The 24,200-nt window shown below is 43.8% G+C and overlaps 1 protein-coding gene across 1 annotated transcript in view; it reads left to right on the forward strand.

Annotated features, from left to right (window-relative positions):
- LARP4B (La ribonucleoprotein 4B) overlaps positions 1-24,200 on the forward strand; it is a 176,733-nt gene that overhangs the window by 39,532 nt on the left and 113,001 nt on the right. Inside the window, exon 2 of the mRNA XM_073632734.1 lies at positions 18,070-18,172. The gene's annotated coding sequence lies outside the window, so the exon portion shown is untranslated. The remainder of the gene's footprint in view (positions 1-18,069; positions 18,173-24,200) is intronic.

Genomic DNA, 24,200 nt, shown 5'->3' on the forward strand with positions numbered 1-24,200 from the left:
TTAAGCGGGGTTCCACCCAAATTTTGAACAATATCTGTATGTATTCTCTTCCTTGCCTAGATGCTGACATGTTGTTTAAAAAAATTTAAATCGCCGTAATTACCTTTTATTTTTCTATTCTTCTTAGCACTTCCTGGTTCTCCTCCCGTGGGAGTAGGCGTGTTTCTAGCCTCTCCCAGACTCCTGGGAGCTAGTCTCAGGCTTCCCAGGATGCCACTGAGCATGTGCGGGAACGAGCGGTGAATGCTGGGAGCACAGCATTCACCACATCCAGGAAATAAATGCTTGTGGGCTTCAAATGCCCACAATGAAGATGGAAACCGCCTGCAGTGAATAATATAAGTTATTCTTTCCGACGAAATCTGACACAGGCGGACATATTACACACAATATGTCAGTATGTAATGCTGAGAAGAAAAGTTTGTAAATGAACTCAAAAAAAAAAAAAAAAAAAAAACGATAGGTGGACCCCCGCTTTAAGAGGGAATTTCTGGCTAAAAATTGATACCAGGATGATTCCTGTAGCTGCAGGCATTATATTGGTGTAACCACTGCAACTCAGGGATGTCCATGGATGTCCTTGTGCAGGAAGTGGTTAATATTGGTCATAGCCGGATGGTTGTTTTTATCTACTGGTGCACCTCAGGCACCCCTGCTTTTGCGTAAGTGTTGTGGTTTCTTCCCATCTTCATGTGTGGTGAAATGGTTGTCCCCCTGGGAAATGAAGTGGGAATAAATCTCATTTAGAGCCTTGCATAGCAGTAACACATGACACAAGTTCTAATCCTTCACTGTTGTACATAAGAAAAAAAAAAAAAAGTTGCCTTTTGAAAAAAGCAAACTAATGCAGCCACTTCATCTAAGGACTGGTAAGCTGCAATATATTACATTTCTCTTCTTGGGTTAAGATCTACTTTTAAAGCTGAACACTGGGCATAGGTAATAACTGTGTGGTGCAAAGGTTAATTGAATTGTTTTGTCTAGGTGGATTGAAATGAGCAGAAATACTTTTCTTATTCTACGCTCCTTCAGGCATCCCTTTAGCTGAGCGACTTATCCCTGAAGCCGATCTACTTCACAAGTGTTAACTGTCTGATGTCGTTATGTGAAGTGCAGGACCAGCTTTCTTGCTTTGTACATGAGGATGCTGAGGGCCCTCCTACATCCCGGGTTTGTCGTAGAGCAGAGGAGGAGTGCCAACTGCCAGAAGCAAGGAATAAAGCTGGTGAATGGCTGCAGACACTGATCCAGAAAAAATTCCAACTTGTCTGTTTTGGCAGAAGTTGATTGAGTGGGGATGGCCACACAATGAGCGACATTTGGCCGGTCCCTGCAGAACTGGCCAAAGTTCGATCAGTTTATGGCCAGTTTAAAGTGACTCTAAACTTTGTGTTAAACAAATTTTTATATAAGTATGTATTCTCAACTCAATAAGAATGCATTCTGTTGCTCTTAGTCTCATCCAGATTTCCAACTCACTTTTTGATGCTGTGATCTGACTTTGTTGCAGGGTGGCTTTGTTCATTCTCCATGGTCCCACTATATGTAGGAACATAGCCACCCGGTTCTTGCTTGCTCCCAAGATGGACTATGGGATTAGCAGTGTGCATAGAGCAGTGCTCGTGACCACAATTAACGTGCACTGCTCATTCCAAACAGAAGCAGGGATGAAAAGGAGAGGTTCAGGATCTTATGGAGGATGTTACAAAGGCAGAAAAGCACAGAAAGAAACAATCTCATGAAAAATAGGGCCATTAAGTAGTGGATATCCAACAATTTTTGGAGACTAACAATATTGTTTAGAGTCACATTAAGGCAAGTATTGTACTTATTGCAACCCCCTTAGACAAAACAAACATTCTTGAACAGGTTTAAACAGCTTTCAAGTTCAATACAGAGCAGAAACCTTTTAAGTGAGTAGCCCTGACTTCCTGTCAGCAGAACAGTAGTTGAGAAGTAATCTTCTCTAACGATTCCTCAGCTAGCAATAAAAACCTGCCAGGCGTTGGAACCCTTCCTTTCTCCTTCTAATTTTACAGAACAGGTCCAGTTGAATGACCAATTATTACTAGATATACCAGCAAGACATACTAGGAAGGGTACTGGGAATTTTTTAGGTTTGCACATGTTGTCAGATACCTCAAATTTGATAGCTCCCACACAGCAAGGGTTACTTTAATAGGCACCCAATTGTAGCTCAAACCAAATAAATACAGAATAGTGCTATACCAAAACCGGATAAGAGTTCAAGAGAATTGTAATTTTTAATAAAAAGAAGTCCTATAACAGCCAATGTGTTACACCACTACTCCCCCTTCATCGGCGCCTAACACAGGATAAAACTTAGAGCAAACCATGACTTCAAATTTATGTTAGACCCAGTGTTAGTCTTCACATGGAGTAACAGCTTGACACCAGTTGCTGAGCAGTTCTCTCCCGAGCCGATTCTTGAATCGGCTCTCGGGTGCTGGCACCGCCATCTTGGCAAAGTAAAATCGGCACTGAAGCCTCGCGGCTTTACAGCCAGTTTCCTACTGCTCAATGCGCCAATCGCGCTGCGCACTGTGAATGGGCTAGGTGGAGTGGGGGTGGCCAAAAAAAAGTGCCAAATGTGGCAGAGTTGGGGAAAAGGCAGACTAGCAGAGCTTCCCCTTTTGGGTGGAGCTTCGTTTTAACAAGCACATCCCAAGCTCCTCTTCAGTGCTGTAATAGTATTTGCCTAACTTGTGGATTTGATGCTGGTCTTTGACACAGGTATGTTTTTGGCCTAAACTAGCAGCGCCTCGCAAATTGGTCAGTGGCACCCCGAGCTCTGGATGGGAGTTTTGTCAGGTGTTCTGACTGCATTTTTGAAGCATATTTTAAATATCCTCTGTAGGAAGCATTTTCTCTTAGCTCTGTGCAGACTCTGAATAGGCAGTTAGAAGTCAAGAGGATGTGGGGTCTGGAAATGTACACACTGAGCATTGTTGCAAGTGAAATTTTTTATTTTGGGCTGTAAAAGAAAATCATGTATGGCCACAAATTAAAACTGAAAGGTTTTCTTTCATAGCTTTTGTAGCAGTTTACTTTCTATTTGTAGATGCACGCTCCTCAAGTTATCAAGATGTTTATCAAGTTATCCAAAAATAAATTCCTATAGTGGCCCTGAATGATCTCCTTAGTGCTGTGCTGAATTTCAGTCTGGCATAACTGGGTTTCCTATTGCCTCCTGATTTTGGATGCTGTATAGTGCGGTAGGTGGCATGATGAACCTTTTCATACACAGTTTCTGTTAGCTTAGCTAGAGAATTGAAAGCAGACCTTTAGCCAAAATAACATAAAACTAGATACCCCATTAACCCTTTCGCTGCCAAGTCTGTATTGTGTACGGACCAAAGCTGCTTCCAGCTTGCCAGGTTAGTATGCCATACGGACATGGCATTCCTCCTTCTGCTATAAAGCTCATGGTCACTAAAGTAACCATGAAACTTAAGGGCTCCCTCACACAGGCAGACTGATCGGCTCCACATGTCAGTTTTTTTAGGTGGACTCGATCAGACCATCCGTTGCACTCTATAGAGCGGCAGATGTAGACAGACATGTGTCCTTTAACACCCTTGGACATCTGATAAAATCTTATCTGCTAAAAACAGATGGATTGAAGGGGGGTGTCTGGTCCCTTCCCCATCTGTCTGGCGGATCGGATGACAGAAGGATGTAAATGGACAGGCAGTCCGTTTACACCAGACCGCACATTAAGGAAAGTGTGTTTTTTTTTGTTTTTTTTTTTTTTGTTTTTTGTTTTTTTTTTTCCTGTGTCCGCTCTACATAGGCGGAGCTGACAAGGACCTCATCCGCCTGCTTAGCTGAGAGATCCCCCACTGATCAGGCGGATCCTCTGGCGGAGTCCGTCAGTGTGAAAAAGCCCTTAAAGTGATTGTAAAGTCTTTGTTATTTAAAATAAATAAATGTTCTACTTACCTGTGCGGTTTTACACAGAGCAGCCCGGATCCTCCTCTTCTTTGGTCCCTCTTTGCTGCTTCTTCCTCCTCCTTTGCCCCTCCCCCCCTATCGAGTGCCCCCACAGCTTCCAATGGGGGCACTGGAGCCAAATCGCTGTTCCATGTGTCCAGTCAGACATGGAGCCCCGGCCCCACCCCTTTTCTCCCCTGATTGGCTGACTACTTTGACAACTGTGGGAGCCAATGGTGCCGCTGCTGTGTCTCTGCCAATCAGTGTCCCAGAAGGCTTAGATATTCATGAACCTGGCTGGAGAGAGATGGGGCTCAGATAAGTAATTAGGGGTTACTGGGGGGCTGCCACACACGAGGTTTTTTTTTAATCTTTAAGAGGTTTACTCATTTACTCATTGTTTTTACATTAAGTGAAAACCCCCCCCCCGTTTTACTTACCTGAGCGCGGTCATCCTTTGGCCTGGAACAAGCACACCAGCTCTAGCTTGTGTCCTGATTGGATAGATTGATAGCAGCTCAGCCCTTGGCGCACGCTGCTGTCAATTGTATCCAATGACGCAGCGCCAAGTCTTGCTTTCTGTGTGACTGGACACAGATGCTGGACTCGGGAGCGCACCCACACGGGTGTCCACCTTAGGAGATTCTTCTCCAACATGGACACTCGATGCAGGGAGGAGCCACCAGCGCCGCTGAGGGAACCCAGAAGAGGAGCACCGGGGCCACTCTGCAAAACGAACTGCACAGCAGTGTTAATTTTGGCTGCAAATTTCTATTTAGTTTTAGTCTTAGGACTAAAATGGCATTTTAGTTTTGGTCCCATTTTAGTCTTCTGCAATTGTTTTAGTCGTATTTAGTCGACTAAATCTCCAGTACATTTTAGTTGACATAAACTCATTTTAGTCGTCTGAAATCGAATGGGTGTAATTAAATTGTAATGCATTAGTTTAACATTCCTCTACAATTTTCAAACTCATTATATACTGCTGGAGTGAAAAATTTCTTATGTTATTATTTAAGGTATTGCGGTATGAACATGCACTAAAGGCCAGCGTTAATTTTGAAGTCAAATTTCAATTTAGTTTTAGTCTTAGTCTTTTGACTAAAATGCCATTTTAGTTTTATTTTAGTCATCTCAATTGTTTGTTTTAGTCGTATTTTAGTTGACCAAATTAATATTCATTTAGTCGACTAAAATGTTTTAGTCATTTTAGTCGACGAAATTAACACTGCTGCACAGTGGAGGTAAGTATAACATGTTGTGTGTTTTCTTTGTTAAAAAAAAAGAGGGTTTACAACCCCTTTAATGCATAGAATGCATTAAGATAAAAAAAACCTTCTGCCTTTACAACTCCTTTTTAAGCAAAACTGTACAGCAGATATTGAACAAACTAGTGACTGTATTCAGTGGCTTTAGTGATCGCAGCTACCGTATTTATCGGCGTATAACACGCGCCGGCGTATAACACGCACCCAAGTTAAGGAGGGAATTTTAAGGAAAAAAACTTTTAGGAGTAAAGTTTAAGGAAGAAAAACTTACATTAAAATGCCCATCAATGCAGCGTTATCGGTGTCCATCTGCAGCCTTGTCAGTGCAGCCTTGCCCCAGTGTCCATTGCAGCCTTGTCAGTGCAGCTTTGCCCCAGTGTCCATTGCAGCCTTGTCAGTGCAGCTTTGCCCCAGTGCAGCCTTGTCAGTGCAGCCTTGTCAGTGCAGCCTTGTCAGTGCAGCCTTGTCAGTGCAGCCTTGTCAGTGCAGCCTTGTCAGTGCAGCCATGTCAGTGCAGCCATGTCAGTGCAGCCATGTCAGTGCAGCCATGTCAGTGCAGCCATGTCAGTGCAGCCATGTCAGTGCAGCCATGTCAGTGCAGCCTTGTCAGTGCTGCCTTGTCAGTGCAGCTTTTCTCCAGTGCAGCCTTGCCCCAGTGCAGCCTTGCCCCCCCGTGCAGCCTTGCCCCCCCCCCCCCCCCGTGCAGCTTTGTGGGATCGCCGCGGTCCCTGCCGTCATACACAGCCCTGTGTAAATTTTAAATATGACGCCGAGACTGCAGGGACTCGGCGGAGCGCTGATACACATAGCCGAGAGTCCTCGGGTTTTCTCGGCGCCGCTTACAGTCCCGCCCAGTTCCGCCCTATGGGCGGGACTGTAAGCGGCGCCGAGAAAACCCGAGGACTCTCGGCTATGTGTAGCTCCGCTCCGCCGAGTCCCTGCAGTCTCGGCGCCCTTTTTGAATTTCCGATTCCGATCACACACAATTGGGGGGGGGGATCGGCCTATAACACGCACCCACGATTTTCCCCTGATTTTCAGGGGAAAAAAGTGCGTGTTATATGCCGATAAATACGGTATTTACCTGAAATAAGACCAACCACTTGTGTGTTCTTAAATCCCTGAAACATAGTAGGCTGTGCAGAGGTTTTATTTCATTCATCTACAGTGCAACTAAAGCTGCAGAAAAAAGGAACGAGGATTCGATTTCCTCAGTCCCTTTCCTGTTTTTAAAGAGACATCATGGGTCGGATTAGATCCCTGATATTTCATCAATACCCCCCCAAAAAGTAAGGAAAAAAATCGTAAAAAGAACACTGTAGGAAAAAAAGATAGCTAGATATATTTATCTCTATCTATATAATCTATCTATAATGTATATTTTTGTAAGGCCTTGTTCGCATGGGCCATACAACAACGTATGCTCGTGCAAGGCTGTGTTAACCTACACGGGGATGCACAGGCATTGTGTATATCCCTGCGCAGGCAGTCTCATTGATGTTAATTGGGACACAGCGGCTGCACAGACACAGCAACTGCACTCAATTTGACATCCATGTGAATGTGGGTGCATATCCCTGAAATTACTGTCTGCAGTTGGGACTGCGTACCTGAACTTGCAGCATTTGGAGCAGAAGCTGTGTCCCAATTGACTGGTATGGGATTGGATGCACGGAACACCTGTACATCCCCATGCGGGCGAACATGGGTGTTCACTTTAGTATACCTTATGGGCCCTTTCACACTGGGGCGGGGGCGGCGTCAGCGGTAAAGCGCCGCTATTGTAAGCTGCGCTTTACCGTCGGAATTCGGCCGGTAGCGGTGCGGTTTTACCCCCCGCTAGCAGCCGAGAAAGGGTTAAAAACCACCGCAAAGGGCCTTTACAGAGGCGCTTTGCTGGCGGTATAGCCGCGCTGTCCCATTGTATACACTCCGCTCCTTCACCGCTCCGAAGATGCTGCTAGCAGGACTTTTATTTTACCGTCCTGCTAGCGCACCGCTCCAGTGTGAAAGCCCTCAGGGCTTTCACACTGGAGACAAAGCAGTGGCACTTTCGGGTCAGTTTACTGGTGCTATTATTAGTGCAATAGCGCCTGCAAACCGCCCCAGCGTGAAAGGGCCCTATGTGAATAAGGCTTTAGTAGGAATTTATCAGAAATTTTGTAAGATATGTTGTGTTTTATGTCTGCTCATGATTTCAGTGTATTTTTAGTGAAAATAGTGATTTGATATACATTTGTGCAACTATTGCAGGCCCAAAAAAAACAGTAGCGCCCTTTCACTGTATAATGTGAAAGATGTTACGCCACGTAAATGGATACCTAACATGTCGCACTTTAAAATTGCGCTTGTGAAATGGTGCCAGTCTTCGGTACTTAAAAATCTTCATAGGACACACTTTTAACATTTTTTTTTTACAGGTTACCTGCTTAGCGTTACAGAGGAGGTCTTAGGTTAGAATTGTTGCTCTCTAATTTTTTGTTTTTTCAGCGATGCCTTGTGTGGTTTGAACGCCGTTTACATATGCGGGCTCGACATACGTCACTTCTGTGTGGTGTGTGTGATCTGTGGTAAACAGCCGCTGCCAGCTGATTAATTCTCCGGCTTGCCGATTGCACGGGTGAGCTGGTAGAAGCATCGTAGGGCGGCTAGAGTGGGGTAGGGATGTGTCCATCTGCTGCCTGTAAAAACAGACCGATATGATTGTTTTTACAGTGCAGGGAATTGCCGGCAGAAAAAAAAAATATCTGAGTGATACATGGCATTATTTAGTTATCGCCACTATAAAAGTCCAGGACGTCATATGATGGCCAGCGGGCGGGAAGTGGTAAAAAAAAAAATTTTTTTAAATTATATAATCTTTTATTTTTGGGAAGTGGGTACCTAGTTTGGACAGGTACCTGCTCCCACTTTCGGCTCGAGCCCCTTCCGCTACCATCTGAGAACACGTCACGGGTCCCAGGAGGCTGTGGGGATCATTCACAGGGAGCGAATCGGTTCTCGCATTTTCAGTGGGAACCCGGCTGTGAAGCCGCAATAAGTTGCAGCCAGCTTCCCACAGTTAACATGCCGGGGACCCTAAGACCGTCAAAGAACCGGCCAGGTGAGGACAGTGCTAGATCCCTGGACAGGTAAGAGTTTGTATTAAGTCGGCAGCTAAAAGCTGCTGATGTAAAATTTTTGTGGAACCTGGCTGAAGCTTCACGTAAATCTTGTCTTTTACAAACAAACTAATGCTAAGGGCACACATGACAATTTAAAGTATTTTGAGCTCTCTTTAAAAAATAAATAAAACAGAGTAGGTGTATTTTCCATTTTTGTCTGGCTTTCATATTTATAAAATTTTAACTTGGCTGTTCAGTTCTGTTAAAGTGGTTGTTAAGCTTCTCTAAGTTGTATACACCATCAGCACTGCCTCCTATTGTAGTATCCCCCTCTGTGTATGATTTATAAAAAATAAATGCTGCAAATACCTAATTTTACTGTTGAGATTGCGATCACATGACTGGCCAGCTTTCTTCTTTTCTCCTCTGAGAGATGCAGCTGTTGGAGCTGAGATTTCCCTGCTGTCAGTCTAGAGGGGAGGAGGAGAGAGCTGGCAGGTCATGTGATCGCAATCTCTGCTCTTAAAGTGGATGTAAACCCGAAAATGTTTTATTTTTTTTTTATCATACTGTAGAGTATAAGATTTCCTATCATTTGAGCCCAGTCTTGCCACACAGAGTTAATCCATCTCTGAGCAATCCTCTTTTATTGTCCAGTAAAAGAAATCTTGACAGAGAAAAACTTTGTCAAATCCTCCCCCTTGCTGTGAGTGACAGGTGATTTACATATCTTGTGCACTAGCCTAAGACATGCATTATTTTTTAATTCCCACCCCCACTCCTTTCTTCAGCAGCTCTGCAAGGATTGGCTGTTCCACACCTCAGCATGATTTGGCATGCTGAAGTCATGTGGTTACTTTCCTGTCTTTTCACTGGATGTTAGAGATCATAGCAGAAGTTCAATGTAAGCAATACACAGGAGAAAATGCATATTGATAAGGGGAGTGTAGAGGTGGGCGGGGAGTCTACTGACATCACGACTCCACCCACTGAGCTCCAGACAACAGACCCACCCACAGAATCTGCAGTTTTTCGGGTCTCATAACAGACAGAGGGGAGACATTTGACAGGTAAAGATACATGTAGGAGGCCTGTATATCCTTAAAGATAACCCATATGGCAGTAGTTTAGAAAGGATGACATTGGATTTACATCCACTTTAAATAAGGTAAAGTGGAACCCTGGATTACGAGCATAATCCATTCTAGGAGAATGATTGTAATCCAAAGGACTCTCTTATCAAAGCGAGTTTCCCTATAGAAGTCAGTGGAAACTAAGATAATTCATTCCACATTGACTTCTATTGCCTGCCATGCCGCATGTGGCTAGAGGTGGGGGGGTGCCGGAGAGACTGGGAGACCGCTCAGACGTACCCGGAAACCCTCGGGAACAGAGTATTTCCGAACGGCTCCGAGTGTAACCGACTCCGCCGCACCTCTGGCCAAATGCGGTACTGCACACTGCAGAGGCTTGAATCCTGCTTGACATCCTTGCGAGACAACACTCGCAAACTAAGTCAGGATTTTTAAAAAATAATTGCGGTTAATGAGCGTTTCACAATAGTAGCATTACTTGCAATCCGAGGTTCCACTGTATTTACAGCATTTATATTTAAAAATCATTCACAGAGGGGGACACTGCAATAGGAGGTGGTGCTAATGGTATATACAGGTTAGTGTTATGAGAGCAGCAGGAGGGGGGAGGAGGACGCAGAGAGGAGAGCAGATAGCAGGCTGCTGATGACAGAGGCACGTAAACTGACCACGGTGTCTGGTCTCAGCAGCCATGATACACTGTGGTAAGTTTACAGAGGGGTGGGGAGATACTGTCAGGACCAGCCAGGTTTTTTCGGTGTTACAGGGGGCCAAATAACACATGACATGCATTGTCATATAACATGTTTTAAAGGAGCAGGATATTTTTTTTTTTTGGGGGGGGGGGGGGGTTTAACAGATGCTTTTACAAGCTATTTTCAACTTTGCAGCAAGGTTAGGGTGGTAATGTGAAAGATATTTCTGTGCATTGCGGTTATCCTGATGAAAACAGACGAAAAATGTCTCAGCACTCTTGCCAGCTAGCCTGCAAAAAAAAAAAAAAAAAACCCAAAAACAAATTCCATGTCTTACAATTCACATTAAAACAGAGGTTTTAGTTTGCACACTTTTGCAAATATTTGTAGAAGTGCCTACGTAAAGGCTCCTCTGTATACTGCGGTCCCAAGTATACTTTTTGAGAGTCTCCCAGGTTGAGGAATAAATGAAGTGCAGGTTTTTTTTTTTGTTTTGTTTTTTTGTTTGTTTTTGTTTTGCAGGCTAGCTTGTATATGTGCTGGGAAATGTGTCTGTTTGCATTGTGTGTTGCCCTTCCGTGAGCACCTTACTGCAAAGGCTAGTTATAAATTGGGGTGGTTGCCATTGTTTTGTATATCCTGATTAAAACCATTAAAGGCTTTCTTTAAAAAAGGTAAGGATTCAGAATTACAGATTACACATTAGAAAATATACATATAAAGACAACACTTTTTATATCGGTATATATGTGTAAGCACTATAGAGTTGGCTGTGAATGCTATGTTATTTTAATGAATTTTATTGCTGTACCAAAGATTGCTGTCCATTTCAGAGTAAAGCATTATGTAACGACTCCTGAATAAATGATGGGCCAGTTTGATCTCCAAGGCAGTGATCTGTATGTTGTGCTTACTGTAAAATAAGTAGCTTGTTGGACTCTGCTTGTAAACGAGGACCACGCCTGATGTGTATGCACCTGTCATACCAGATGTTCTGTACTTGTGCAGTCCCTATAATACAATGTCAAGTGTCTCACGTATATTTTCAATGTAATTTTTTTTTTCATCCTTACAATTTTTAAAGAATGCTTTTAATGTACGTATTGTATGCTTGTGTCTGCTAGTTCTTTTTTTTTTTCTTTAGGCCTCCCTGCTTTTCTATATTGTAAAGTTTTTTTTTTTGTTTATAAATATTAAACATGTCATATTTACCTGCTCTGTGCAAAAGTTTTACACAGAACAGCTCAGATTCTCCTCTTCTGGGGTCCCATGCCGGTGCTCCTGCTCCCTTTCCTTCCCACTTGTTATGTGGGCACTCATGCAGACGCATACAGCGTAGCTTGGCTCCACTCCCTCCTCACAGGCTCTGCAGCAGCAGGACCCAATGGCTCCTGCTGCTGCCTCCAAGTCCAGTGAGAGCAGAGCTGGATTGAGATTGGGCTCAGGTAAGCATTTAAGAGGGGCTGAGGGTGGAGGTAACTGATCACAGAAGGTTTATTTTTATTTTATTTATTTTTTTTACCTTGAATGCTTACAATGCACCAAGTTAAAATACCTTCTTCCTTTACAACTACTTTAAGGGGGGGGGGGGGGGGGGCTATAGTCTGATATTCAGAAAGCTGCATGTAAATTTGCTCAGACTATTTTACATAACCGTTTAATAGCGTGGTAATTTATTTTTTAGCGGGCTTCAGTGCAGTGTTTTGCATGATCAGGGTTCAGAATGACAAAGTTCCACAAGTAAACATAGTGTTCACGTCTGGTTCATACATCAGAAACCGGTCTAACGAAGTAGAACTGTAAGCAATATATACAAGCCAGATACATATTACTTCATGGAAAGCACACAAGTCCTCCACCTGTCCCCACATCTTCATAAACACGGTGTGACTAAGGCCCCTTTCACACGGGACGGATCCGTGTTGATCCGACACATGAACATCCGCTGCTCAGCGGGGATCACTCCGTTTTTCCCAGCTGAGCCGGCGGATGACAGGGCGGGACCCGCACACTGTGCAGGGACCGCCCTGTCAGATCTCCGCTCTCCCCTATGGGGGATCAGATGAGCACGGACCGTCTGTCCGTGTTCATCCGATCCGCTCTGCAGACAGATAGAAAAATAGGATTTTCTTCCGTCCGCAGAATCGGACGAGAGCGGGGACGGATGATATCGGGTGTCAGCAGATGTTCGTCCGACACCCGCTATCCCATAGGGATGCATTTATGTCCGTATTTCATCCGAAAACTGAAGGATGAAATACGGACATACAGTCCCCACGTGTGAAAGGGGTCTAAGTGGAACTAGACCAAAGTACTGTATATTTCACAATATTAACATACAGTGCCTTGAAAAAGTATTCACACCCCTTGAAATTTTCCACCTTTTTGTCATGTTACAATCAAAAACATAAATGTAGGAATTTTATGGGATAGGCCAACAAAAATTGGCACATAATTGTGGAAAAGTGGAAGGAAAATGATAAATGGTTTTTAAAACTTTGTACAAATATATGAAAAGGGTGGGGTGCATTTGTATTCAGCCCCCTTTAGTCTGATACCCCTAGCTAAAATCTAGTGGAACCAATTGCCTTCATTAGTCCACCTGTGTGTAATTTAATCTCAGTATAAATACAGCTGTTCTGTGAAGCTTCAGAGGTTTGTTAGAGAACCTTAGAACAAACTGCATCCTGAAGGCCAAGGAACACACCAGACAGGTCAGGGATAAAATTGTGGAGAAGTTTAAAGCAGAATTAGGTTATAAAAAAATATCCCAAGCTTTGGACGTCTCACGGAGCACTGTAAAATCCATCATCTGAAAATGGAGAGTATGGCACAACTGCAAACCTACCAAGATATGGCCGTCTGTCTAAACTAAATAAAACCATTTATTTTCCTTCCAATTTACAATTATGTGCTTGTGTTTCTCTATCACATAGAATCCCAATAAAATACTTTCTTTTTACAACCAAAAACATAAAAGTGGTAAATGTCCTGGGGTATGAATACTTTTTCCAAGGCACTGTACCTGGACAGACCTGAGATGTATGAGATATATACAGTGTTCTGATGCATATTTGATGAGGCGCCACTTCCATGAGGAAAAAGAATACTTGAGAAGGGGGAGAGAAACTTGGAAAGGGAGAAAGTAAACCGAACAGACATCAACCCTAGCGAGCTAATGTCTGGGACATCTATGGGGGGATCATACAACAAAGGCAAACGTGTCATTGGACACGGTATGGGGGTTACATTAAATTTGTTGGCATCTCAGAGGAGTAATACATCCAACCTGACCAGATTGTATGAGTGGAACTTCGCTTTAAGGATGTTCACCCTCCCAAACCATGTCGAGGGATGTCCCTTCCATAGCTGTAGGTATTTCAATATTCTAGTCAATCTACCATAATTGGGGTCATATAGGAGACTCGTATTAGGGGTGTGTCCCTAAGTAAGGCAGAGAGCCCTTACGCCAAAAGGGAATGAAGGGGGCCGCCATGCAGTAGGGACATGGATAGGCAGAAGCTCAGATTTCCCATAATTGATTTTAAAGTTGGATAGAAAGCCATATTTCTGCAATTTGGACATCAACACTGGTAAAGAAACATGGGGATTTGAAAGATAAAATAAGAGATCGTCTGCGTAGGCACATAGTGTATGTTCTGTGAAGCCAGCATGGATGCCGTAAATATCAGCATTACCCTGGACTTTCCTTAAAAAGGGCTTTAGGACCAGAGCGAACAATAGTGGGGACAAGGGGCACCCCCTGCCTAGTCCCATTGCGTAATGCTGAAATGGTCTGAGAGCGTACCATTGGCCTTTAACTGAGCTCTAGGATCTCTGTAGAGGGCCAGTACCCAGCTCATCATGCGTTTGCCCAAAACAATCCCACGCAGCACTTTCATCATATAGACCCATTTTACCCTATCCAAGGCCTTTCCACATCCATTGATCATACCACACAAGGTGCACATTCTGGCCCATGCTGGGCCCAGTGAAGAATATTCAAGGCCCATACAGTATTGTTGCTGGCCTCTTGGCCCACTATGAAGCCCGTTTGACCTGGGTGGGTTAAGGCCGTACCGTGGTCCTGGTGGCGAAGTGCCATAATTTTAGCCAGTAATTTTGGTGTTGGAGTTTAAAAAGAAGATGGGTCTATAGTTAGCGCAACATTGGGGATCCCTTCCGGCTTGGCTTCGCTTTAAAAAAAAAAAAAAACACATTATACTTACCTGCTCTGGCCCCAATCCTCATCTTCTGGGGTCCTCCACCAGTTCTGTAGCCTCCTCTTCCTTGTGCGCCACCATAGCAAGTCGCTTTCTATAGGGGCTCTCTGCCTAGCTGGGCTGTGTGCACCTATTTAGACACACACACACACCATAGCTCGACCCTGTTCCCTGCTCCTTCCTCACATGATTTGACAGCAGCAGGAGCTGATGGCTCCTAGGTCTGCCTCTGTGACTAATGTAAAGAGGGGTAGAGAGCAGCGCTGGCTGCAGACAGGCACAGCGCTGGATCGATATAGGACTCAGTCAAGTATATAGGAAGGTGAGGGGCGATACGTTTACTAAGACGTTTTTACCTTCAAGTATAACTAAAGGAAAAACTTTTTTGGCTTTGAATAGAATGGAAAGGGATTAGAACATTTTTAGTTTCTTTTGCTGTCTGTACTCCCATTATGGAGAGTCATCCTCTGTGTCATTGTTTACTATTATAATTTAAAACAAAAGTAAAAAGATCCCAAATTTTTGGTTGTCCCCAGAAAAGTAATAGAGGGGGAATCTTCCAATTGGGACACTAGTTATGGTGATCTTGGGGTCCCCAGGAGATTCCCTTAATTTGCACGGATTTCCTCTCACTTCCTGTTTGGCTATGAGACAGGAAGTGAATGTAATTCTCTCCAATGGGACAAAGATGGCAAATATAAACCTTACAGGGGTTATAGCCCTCAGTTATTAAATCCAAGATGAGAAAAAAAGTTTTGCCTATAGTTCTACTTTAATGCAGGGAACGCATGAAAGTAAACAATGTCTTGCCTTTTGAATCACTTTAATATACAGCTGTTGTCTATATTGATGAAAGAAGCCTCCACTTTTTCCTTTCAGTGCTATTTTATGTGTAAAGACCTTGGCACTTTGTCATATGACGTTTGCTAAACCTCACCTTCAGTCGTGTGGTTTTTTTTGTTTTGTTTTTTTTTTTTTTTTTTTTTTATTCAATTTTCTAGCTTTTCACATAAGGTCAGTGCTGACAGCAGCCTGATGCAGCATTTTTTCTGGCAAAGGCCACTGTTTACCTACCTCTTAAAATGGCTACAGAATGTTGTCAACATTTTAAGTGCAGGTCTGTTTTAAAAAAAATCCTTTCTGTGAATAGTTTATGTAGATAGGAGCTGCCTTTTCTATAATAGAGCAGCAAATCAGTTGTGTTTTTTCTCTATTAATGGAAATCTCTGTTGGTAAAGGGATGAAAATTGTAGATTCTCTTTGAAAATAATTTATTTCATCTCTGCAGTCATTTGACCATAATGGTGACTGTAGTTTGTATAAGTTGATGGTTTAGACTAGAGAATGTAATCATTTCTTATGCAAATGTATAGCAAGCTTGTTAACATGAAAGTCTAGTTGAAAATGTTCCAACAAACCTTTAAAAAACCCTAAATATATACATGCTGAAAATGTATTTTTTTTATTTAGAGTACGTCCACTCACATGAAGCCAATATACTCTTTGGTGTCCATAGTCATAGGACAATAGTGTGTTATCCATGACAAATTAAAGACAGGATATTCTGTTCAAAGCAAATCTTGCCATAAAACAATTCAGTTGCTTTAAGTTGAACCTGTCTGGCTAGAAATTTGGAAGCTGCCATTGCTGACTTGGTTTGAATTTTATGTGAATTTTACGTGTCCTGCTTTCGCTGAGTCGCTGGCCTGGAACAAGCAGGTGTAATTTAGATGTTGGGATACTGGTTATAAACATGATCATGTGGTATTGAAGATAGTATCAGGATGACATCCCTGGAACTTGCACATTTAAATATAAAAAAAAATCAGCAATGACAGCGCCCATATTTCTAGTTTTTAGCTTTACTGCTCTTAAAGGAGGACTTCAGTCTTGGGGGAAAAAAATGTCACCAGTAAATATCATGTAGCTGCTGGCTTTTAAAAAACAGATAAATACGAGTGGCTGGGGACCAGCGCTGTCTTGCCACACAGCTGGTTCTTCTACTTCTGCAGGTCCCCATTGCCACCATCTTAGATATGGGTGCCTTTGTGACTTCCTGAAGAAACCCTGCCAGCTCCCCCGTTGCGCAAGTTAGATTGCACAGTGCTGTAGGACTGGTCCTGCATCTTCCTGGGGTGTGTGATGTGTTCCAGGAGGCTGCATGCATGGGGATTTGCCTAAGCACAAGTCATTCTTGCCTAGGCGAGAATTGTGGGAGCGGTACCTGTTTAAAAAAAAAAATTTAAAAAAAGTATTGGTTTGGGAAAAGGAATAGTGCCTTTAACTTTTGAGTGTGAAGGTCCACTTTAACCTCCCTAATAATATAGCTTTGTTTCTGTGTATGGGCCCTTTGTTGCCTTCAAGTCATCAGGCTTTACAAAATTTACTCCAAGGATTTGATACAAGTGACTAAAAAAAAAAAACCTAACAATTTAACTCAGGTAAACCTTAAAGTGATACTAAAGTCTTTATTTTTAACAAAAAGAAATGTTCTATACTTACCTGCTCTGTGTAATGGTTTTGCTCACAGCTGCAGCTCCGTGTGTTCATTCCGACACAGAGCCGCGGTCCGGCGCCACCCCCCGCTCTATCTTCCATTGGCTCACTTACTTTGACAGCAGCGGGAGCCAATGGCGCTTTGCTGCAGATTATTTTGATTTAAATCAGATTTTTTTTTTTTTTTTACTTAAAGCAGAGTCCTGCCCACCCCTTTTAAAGATTAAGTCAGCAGCTACACATATTGGAGGGGGGAGGAATCGAGTTCCATTGTTGGGTGGAACTTGGCTTTAAATCTTTTTTATTATTATTTATTTTAATGTGTTTTGGAGTAAAAGTCTATGTAAAGGTAGTTTTCTATTTAAGATGCAGCATTTAGTTTTATCAGCATGAAATTTAGCTTAACTATACAGCATGAGGCTGTATATTCTGCAATATTTACATTTTAAGTAAACTCATTGAATCCAAGCTCTGCAAGCTAAAATAACATGCACTGCATTGATGCATTCACACAATTTCACAGTAACCATGAGATAAAACAAAGTTCAGTTATATTCCTTTATCCCATTGTTTTGCAAATCTATGTACACTACAAACTGTATGATTGTTTGAAGAGAAATGTATTTGTGCCAGGCTCTAAGTGCAAGGAGGAAGGGCAAGAAGTAAAAATGAAAGTGAAACCTAAGCAGCTTGTAAACCTTGTGATCTTTCTGCATATAGCTTGAAGTGCTTTTTTCCTCCCTTAAGGACCAAAATTACAGCAGGCCGTAAAAGTGACCCAGTTTGGGAATATTTACTAACCTGACAGCTTATTCTAAATGGGAAACCTTAATTTTGTTTGCATGTATTAAAGATTCTAACTACCAGCAAGAATAAGTCCTTACATTTAAAGAGCACCTGTCATTTCAGATCCCTCATGGCAGCGCCTGTTAGCGGGCATCCACTTACCTGCTGCCGCCACATCACTCACCTTGTTGTGTCACTGCCACATTACTAGCCATCCCATTAAAGTGAATGGGACTGTCGGTGAGTCAACAGTGGGTCCGAGGAGGAGCTGCTGCGGGACAGAGATGACAGTTGCTCTTTAAAAATTATTTAAATCAAGCCTTTTTACTAATGATTTAAATTCGATCCACCCTGATAGACATAGTAAGATCATCTTGTCATGCCTCCTCATCACTACTTGTTTCACTGTTTGTGTTGTGTAGTATCTTAATGATGGTTTTGTCTTGCAGGTTGCTGGATGTGTGACGTATGTACTCTTCTTGGCTCCGTTTAACTTTAGGACATCTATTGGAAGTCTTCTAGCAGCAGTGAAACCGGATACAGCTGAGCAAGGTATGAGGAGCTGCATATGACCAATATATTTCTCACTGTCATTTTAGTCATACAGTGGGTATAAAATGTCAGGTTTCTGTGATGTGAAAAAAATGAGACAAAGATAAATAATTTCAGAACTTTTTCCACCTTTTTAATGTGACCTATAAACTTTATAACTCAACTGAACAACAAACTGAAATCTTTTAGGTGGAGGGAAGTAAAAATAAAACGCTAAAATAATGTGGTTGCATAAATTTGCACACCCTTAAACTAATACTTTGAAGCACCTTTTGATTTTATTACAGCAGTCAGTCTTTTTGGGTATTAGTCTATCAGCATGGCACATCTTGACTTGGCAATATTTGCCCACTCCTTGCAAAAACACTCAAAATCTGTCATATTCCGAGGGCATCTCCTGTGCACAGCCCTCTTCAGATCACCCCACATATTTTCAATCTGATTCAGGTCTGGCTCTGGTTGGGCCATTCCAAAACTTTAATCATCATCTGGTGAAGCCATTCCTTTGTTGATTTGGATGTATGCTTTGCGTCATTGTCATGCTGAAAGATGAAGTTCCTCTTCATGTTAAGCTTTCTAGCAGAAGCCAGAAGGTTCTGTGCCAATATTGACTGGTATTTGGAACTGTTCATAATCCCCTCTACCTTGATTAAGGCCCTTGTTCCAGCTGAAGAAAAATTACCCCAAAGCATGATGCTGCCACTACCATGCTTCACTGTGGGTATGGTGTTCTTTTGGTTATGTGCAGTGTTGTTTTTGAGCCAAACATATCTTTTGGAATTGTGGCTAAAAAGCTTAACCTTGGTTTCATCAGACCATTACACATTTTCCCACATGCTTTTGGGGGAGTCTTCAGTGTGTTTGCAAAATTTAGCCAGGCTCGGATGTTTTTCTTCATAAGAAAAAGCTTCCACCTTGCCGCCCTACCCCATAGCCCAGACATATGAAAAATATGGGAGATTGTTGTCACATGTACCACACAGCCAGTACTTGCCGGCTATTCCTTCAGCTCCTTTAATGTTGCTGTAGGCCTCTTGGCAGCCTCCCTGACCAGTTTTCTTGTCTATCAATTTTTGGAGGAACGTCCAGTTCTTGGTAATGTCATGGTTGTTCCAAATTTCTTTTTCATACATCACGGGACACAGAGTGAGTCTATTATTTATTACTGGGTTATACTTCATCTCCAGGTGAAAGGACACTGGAAGACTGAAGGTCTTTAGACCGGAAGTGATCCTTCTATATAACTCCTTCCATACTGGAAGTGCTTCAGTTTTTTACCAGTGTCTGCAAGGTGGATGGGCATGTTTTGTTTGAGCTCTTTCTCGAGCTCCAGGTCTTTAAGTCAGCACAGTTCTAAAATGAATCAAGGGATTGGCCGATCGGATCCATTTGAAACCGGCTTATATGCTAAGATAAATGGTACCCAAGCCTCACAAAGAAGATGCAAGGCTCCTGCGACGTTTTGTCTGTAATGCAACCTCCAGGCACTGGACCCTGCGTAGTGGAATCCTGGACACCACAGAGCTAAGGCATTCCTGCAGGGTGCTGTACAGGTCCAAGTGAATGGACCCTAAAATATGAAAAGGGTACCCAGTCCTTGAAGGTCCTCAAGTGACAGGAACCCGTCATGATGGGTGAAGATTGGGCTCTTAGTTCTAAGGTTGCCCTGCGCCTGGATGGGTAAGTGAAATCCCCCCTTATTTTCTTATTGTGGGGTGCCCCATGTGTGTAACAATCTGTCAATCTAGCTAAAGCTGGACACCTGTGTAGTAGTGACCGCAGGGGGGAGTTTGGGCTAGCTGCTTGTGTTTGAATTGAAGTACCTTTTTCCTGTTGTCTTTTGCTGTTTTACCTTTTGGAGAGTCCTGCACAGAGGATCTCCATTGTGCAGCTTGGTTCACCATGGTGCACGTGCGTCTGCCTGAGTGCATGATCGTTCATGGCCACTGAGCAGCCATGGCGCACGCGGCTTGCCACGCAGTATGTTGTGTGTGTACACCGGACCGCCCATGCGATGTAGCGCTAAGATGGAGCACGAGGACTCGTTCGTGCACGTACACAGCTGCGTGTGACTGCGTGCGTACGCATCCTCAGAGCGTCCTGGCACACAGCCAGCTTATTTAAACAGTTAATGGCTTACATGCGGCGCTTCCAGGGGACAGCTGTGGGACACAGAGTAGGCTCTGTATCATTAACTTTATAGCAACTTATTCTGCTTTACCCGGGTCACGTGAGTCACCAGGTGTTGGTTGGCAGGCTAAAGTGCTTAGCAAGATTGCATAGGAGCTTGGTGAGCCCTATTAAAGGGTCTCCCTTCTGGTGTAAAATACTAAACCCAGGTACTCCCTTTTTGTAGCTTGCAGTGTCTTCAAAAAACAGGCGCGGGGTTAACACTACAGGGAAAGGCACACCTAGGTCAGTAGCTCCTGAGGAGCCTAGTCGTAACCCTAGTGTTGTATTCCCTGAGAGACCAGAGGCTTCCGGGCAATCTTAGCAGCTGCGCCTGTCTGGTGTTGTGCCTACAGTCAACAATGCTGCTTCACCCTTTATCACCAGGGATAACCTGTGCTCAGCCCTAGCTGGGTTAGAGCACAGGATTGCTGGCATGATTGCCTCCATCCCGCAGGGTGGCAAGAAGCGTGACAGATCCCCCTCCCCCTGAGCCTCCTAATTTGGAGCAGGAAGGGGAAGAGCTTAGGAGAATTAGGAGATGGCTCAGCAGATGAGTCTGCTTCTGAGGAATCTGGGCCAGAAGATGTCCAGTTGGTATCGGTCTCTGTTGCAGAGGCTTTTGATCCAGATTCTTACCAAGATGATTTGTTCTGCCCTTAAGCTGCCTCCTGCAGAGGTTCCTGAGCCTCCCTTGTCCTCTTTGGGGTCCCTGAAGTCTCCTCAGGCTGCACAGGCTTTCCCTTTGCACCCGCTGTTGGAACAGGTGGTGTATGCTGATTGGGAACATCCTGACAGGATTTTCATACCACCTAAAGAGGTTTTCCCTTTTATATCCCATGGAGGAAAAGTTTGTTAAGAAATGGAGCATGCCAGCCGTAGATGCGACAGTCTCTTCCTTTAACAAGAACTTAACTTGTCCAGTGGATAACGCACAGGGCTTGAAAGACCCTCTTGACAAGAAACTGAAGTCATTATTAAAGGCTTCCTTTTCTTTGGCCAGTTAAGCTATGCAGCCAGCTTTTGCAGAAATTGGAGTCTGCCAGTCCTTAAATGATCAGGTCAGATGGCCTGACAGGCCTAACCAGGAGGGTGATCTTGCTGAAAAAAGGGCAGATATTCCTTGAGCACTGTTATGCTGTAGATGCCTTTTAAAGGATTCTATACAACAGGTTTCTCCTTTGGCTGTCTTGTCTGTTCACATGGGCAGACTTGTGTGGCTTAAGAACTGGTCAGCCGAGCTTCCCTGTAAGTTTAATGGCAGGGTTCCAATTCAATGGGGAATGTGTTTTTAGTGATGATCTGGATAAGTATATCCAAAAGATTTCCAGAGGAAAGGGTTCTTTTAATTCTTCAGCGCTAAGGCAGTTCCGCTGCCAACAGGGTGCTAGAGCCAGGGGCAAGCCCCAGGTCCAGAAGGAACTCTTCAAAACCCGGCACCAAGCCCTTCTTTTGAGGGGATGCCCCCACTTGATCTGGTGGGGGGGAAAGTCTAAGCTTATGGTTGCAGGATCAGAACCTGCAAAAAGGAAAATCCTTCCTCCCGGTGTCTTGGAGAGTACTGACCAAATGCCAGTCTCTCAGGCTGGGGAGCAACCCTAGAGGGGCTCACAGCTCAGGGGAGATGGTCAAGGAGGGAGCCTGCTCATCAACATCCTGAAGTTACGGGTGGTACGTCTGGGTCTATGGTTTTGGACGGTGAAGCTTCAGGGCTGCCCCATCAGGGTTCAGTCCGACAAGGCTACTGTAGTGGCCTATATTAACCACCAGGGTGGTACCAGAAGTCGTTCAACTCAGGAGATGAACCATATATTAACCTGGGCAGAGGGACATGTGTCGGTTCTATCGGCGGTCCATATCTCGGGAGTAGAGAACTGGAAGGCAGATTATGCTAGCCGCCAGCAGATCTGCCTGGGGGAATGGTCCCTACACCCGAACGTATTTTGGCAAATCTGCCAGTGTTGGGGATGGCCAGAGGTTAATCTATTGGCATCCAGGTTCAACAACAAGCTACAGCAGTTTGTGTCCTGAACAAGGGATCCCCTGGCAATCGGAGCAGATGTTCTAGTAGTTCCATGGAACCAGTTCTCCCTGGTTTATGCTTTACCGCGATCCCTCTCCTTCCACATTTGTTGCGCAGGATTCAGAGAGGAGGTTCCAGTCATCCTTATGGCACCAGCCTGGCCCAGAAGGCCCCTGGTTCCCAGATATCATGAGATTGGCAATAGACAGGCTATGGACGCTTCCATGCTGCCCGATCTACTGTCTCAAGGTCCTATATTTCACCCTAATCTACAGTCTCTAAATTTGACGGCATGGCTATTGAAACCAGCGTGTTGAAGGATCATGGCATCTTGGGCCCGTTGGTGTCTACCCTAGTGAATGCCAGAAAAACTGTCACTAGGAAGATCTATTATAGGATCTGGAAAGCCTAGATTGCTTGGTGTGAAGCCAGAAAATGACATCCTCAAATACGTGATTGGGGGAATTCTCTCTTCTATAGTCAGCTTGGCTATAAAAAAAAAATCAGATTGGCTTTGAGTACAATGGGTCAGATTTCGGCCTTGTCAGTATTTTTCCAAATGCCTTTAGCCTCCCATTCACTGATCGGAACCTTTTATGCAAGGGGTAACTCGTTTGCTTCCCCCCCATTAGGTCATCTGTGTCCTTGGGACTTAAACCTGGTGTTGTCCGTGTTACAGAAACAACCATTTGAGCCTATCAAGGAAATTCTATTAGTCTTACTGTCACGCAAGCTAGCCTTCCTGATGGCCATCACCTCGGCTAGAAGGATGTCGGAGTTGGCGGCCCTTTCGTGCAGGAAACCATACTTGATCCTTCACCTTGACAGGGTCGTGTTATGACCTGTTCCATCCTTTTTGCCAAAAGTGGTGTCAGCCTTTCATTTGAATCAGGACATTATTTTGCCTTCATTTTTCTCTCAGCCTTGTTCGGCGGAAGAGAGATGACTGCATTCTTTGGACGTTGTCCGGGCAGTCAAGGTTTATTTGTCTAGATCTGTGGCGATCTGAGGATCAGACTTTTTTTGCTTTACCAAAAGGACCCAAGAATGGGCAGGCAGCTTCCATTGCCCATTGGGTCCATCAATTGGTCATTCAGGCCTAAAGTCTAAAATTTAAAGCTCCTCCCTTCAGGGTGAAAGCTTATTCTACCAGGGGTGTAGGAACCTCCTGGGCTTTTAGCCATCAGGCATCTGTGGCTCAGATTTGTAAGGCTGGTCTTTGGTGCAAACATTCACAAAATGTTATCAAGTGGATGTTCAAGCAGCCAAGGATTTGGCTTTTGGCTGCAGTGTACTGCGGGCTGCTGTATAAGGTCTGATGGCTATTGTTTTGGCAGGATGTCTCCCTCCCCTCAAGGCTATTGCTGTGGGATGTCCCAGTAAGTAATGAATAATAGGCTCACTCTGTGTCCCGTGATGTATGAAAAAGAAAATAGGATTGTTTTGGCTTACCTGTAAAATACTTTTCTTTGAGTACATCATGGGACACAGAAGTCCCTCCCCTCTTTGAGGATAAGTGCTTGCTATAAAACTGACATACTTCCTGTATTGGAGGGGTTATATAGGGGATCACTTCCTAACTAAAGACCTTTGGTCTACCAGTGTCCATTCACCTGGAGATGAAGTATAACCCAGTAAGTAATGAATAATGGCCTCACTCTGTGCCCCATGATGTACTCAAAGAAAAGGATTTTACAGGTAAGTATTACCTATTTTTCTCCATTTGATAACTGTCCTCACTGTGTCCCATGGTATATCTAATGCCTTGGAAATTCTTTTGTACCCTTCTCCTGACTGATACCTTTTAACAGTGAGATCCCTCTGAGGCTTTGGAAG

Source organism: Aquarana catesbeiana, linkage group LG05 (assembly GCF_042186555.1).
Source record: "Aquarana catesbeiana isolate 2022-GZ linkage group LG05, ASM4218655v1, whole genome shotgun sequence".
NCBI classification, from domain to species: domain Eukaryota; kingdom Metazoa; phylum Chordata; class Amphibia; order Anura; family Ranidae; genus Aquarana; species Aquarana catesbeiana.